Here is a 2,801-nt window from a genome sequence, read left to right as displayed (position 1 = left end):
AGAGGCCCTATGCCAAATTTCATCGTTTCGCTAACCATACAGCCAAAGATATGAATTTTTATTTCCAAAAAAACACGATTTTTCGGGCCCGGGCTCGCGTGCATAATATAGTCGCAGACGCTCCTATATAACAAGTACGAGCTTCGCTCGTACTTTGATCAGTTGGGACCAGTAGAAAAGCTTTTGGTAAGAGGAAACTAATTCAAAAAAGAATTAAATTTATTAGAGATTGTTTAACAGGTGCTGCCCCGGCAACGCTGTGAGCTTAACGACCATTTGTTTTTACGGTTTTTGGGGTATCATGCTTCTAAGAATCATGATGTGATAAGAGCTCCTCTCTACTCTTTTTATTCGGCCGTCTTCCTTCAAAGATTGGTGATCCAAGTGACTCGTTAAACAGCTGCTCTGAAGATTTTGAATGAGCCATGTGTGTAGATCCTCGAGCAATGAGTTTTGTATTCTCACTATTCACCTTTTCTCTAAATTCTTCCCTTGAAAACCAACCGATGTATTTCATATTAATCTCCTCTTATTCTAGGTCCAATACACCATAATTTGCACTATTTTATTGTTATCATTAGCTTTATCATTAGTTTTCCTGCATCCTATTGAGAGCTTTGGCGTTTCTTATTTTTCCGATTCAGGATATGTGTAGTGTTCTCTTATACATTTCTAAAGCTTTAATGCATTTTTCAAGCGAAAAATTGTGAGTCAAATGCAGTCATACAGGAGGATGAAGGTTGGTGAAAACTTCTAGGTCTAGGTCACACCTGATAAAGATGTTTTTATGGCGATGAGAGTAAGTACGCTGAAATAAATAATAAGACTCTAGCACACACTTATGCATAATATATCAACCCTTTGTAAAAATTCAATAATTTTACCTAAATAAAACATAAATTTTTGGCAAATCATGTTTCATAAAAGCCTGCATTGAAATATTTCAAACTGGTTTTGCCATATATCTTTTCTAATATCCTTTATTTTATATTGGCCTTTATATTAAAGTCACTACAATGAAATATGCAAATGATAATCAGAAACGGAATAAGGAATACAATAAACCATTAACGGATTGAATCGGAACTACAGAAGCTGAGATATTAATGAAACATTGGAAAAAAAAACAAAAGAAAACTTTTTTTTTTCTGACTATATAACTTTTTTTTTCTTAAAATGGCTATTGACTAATTTTAATGTAAGCCCTAAACAGATAATTTCTAGTAAAAAAAACCAAAGAAAAACATTTTGTTCGAAAATCGACAGGGAAGGATTAAAAGAGGTTATAACCGATTTGACTCTAAAATGAACAGAAAACCTATTTATTTGCGTTTTTCAATTCTCGAAGAAAGTCCGTGTTCAAGATGAAAATTTTTTCAAAATATGCTCCCAATTCAATTTTTTTATTGGTTCAAGATCATTAAAAAAATAGTAAAAAAGCTTATTGACAATTTTTTTTCCAATTTATGGGAGTGCCATAATAGAAAATGAAAAGATTAGACCGTATAATAGTCTGTGTATTGGGTTTGGATAAAAGAATTTTCACGTCAACTGTTCTATTTTCCATTTTCATTTTGAAAGTCAATTAGGTAAATGGAAAGATGAATAGAAGCTAAAATTAAGCTAGTAAAATAAACCATTGAAATAAAATAACCGTCACTTGCTTTAACAACCCCTGCAATGAAATTTATCTACTAAACTTACCCTATGTCGCCCAAACCCTAAATTTAAAAAAAAAACAATTAGAACTAGGTATATGAATTTTGCTGCCAAAATATTAAATTATATAATTTATCAAACCGACCGTGAAAAAATAAATTTTAGTGCGCCCATGACATGCCAAGCTCAAACAGCAATGCTCAATGACATCTGAATTTGACAAGTCAGTTAAATTCAGATGTCAATGTCAACCCAACAAAACAATAACATAATTCACCTTGAGAAATTATTATTTTTTAACTAATATTTATTGGAAAACTTCAACACAAATTATTTGCTAAATAAAACTGATGAAAATCTCATAACTTCATTCAAGTTCGCATATATTTTGCCAGTGTGGCCTTTGTTTTGTGTACCTAGAATGATTACAAGGTATGATTTGTTTTCATCCTGGTCAACAATTTAACAGCTGTGGGATCCATTTGTTGTAGGAGAAGAATTGCATGTTTTAACTGCTGATTAGACTACACAACCAGAAATAAATAAGCTAAATGAAGTGTGTTAGGATTCCCCAGAGATCATGAAATGTGTTTGAAGGGATATGAATCAGCTTTTTTGTTGTGAGTAAAACAGAGCAATATTTTAATAAAGTTTTACTTATTACTGGATTGTTTCACCAGAAGATAATTTATATACTTTGTGTTGTCTCAATGAAATATGCATATCTAATTATATATACTTTATTTGTTTCAGATCTTGAATAGGCAAAATGGCACGAGAATCTTCCAACTGGACCCAAAGTCTCTATTTTTGGTTAGAAAATAAAACTTATTTAATGTTTATGTTCCATGACCTGTTTATTGTTTTATTAAATTTTGTCATACAGTTATTTAGTTTTAATAATTAAAGAGAAAAATTGATCTATAGTAGTTGTTGTTGTTTTTTTTTTTGAAGATTCCATTCCTTAAGGCATAAACCACATTATGCTCTTCTCTGCAGTTATTACCATATGATTGTTATCCATTTCATACACATGTTTAATTTCACAAATTTCATATAATAAATAGTTTTGACAATCTACCCTCATATAAAGCAGATATTATTGGAACAGTTTTCTACGAGCTACTGTTTATATGTGGCGA

The 2,801-nt window shown here is 31.2% G+C and overlaps 1 long non-coding RNA gene across 1 annotated transcript; it reads left to right on the top strand.

The window, feature by feature from the left end:
• The first annotated feature begins 1,877 nt into the window (after positions 1-1,877).
• Positions 1,878-2,567, top strand: LOC126749599 (uncharacterized). Its single transcript, XR_007665168.1, has 3 exons — positions 1,878-2,091; positions 2,151-2,279; positions 2,413-2,567. It is a non-coding gene; the product is annotated as an uncharacterized LOC126749599 (long non-coding RNA).
• Positions 2,568-2,801: the final 234 nt, after the last annotated feature.

Source organism: Anthonomus grandis, unplaced genomic scaffold, assembly GCF_022605725.1.
Source record: "Anthonomus grandis grandis unplaced genomic scaffold, icAntGran1.3 ctg00000342.1, whole genome shotgun sequence".
Classification (NCBI taxonomy): Eukaryota; Metazoa; Arthropoda; class Insecta; order Coleoptera; family Curculionidae; genus Anthonomus; species Anthonomus grandis.
The sequence above is the reverse complement of the archived record's forward strand: the minus strand, read 5'-3'. Positions and strand labels throughout refer to the sequence as shown.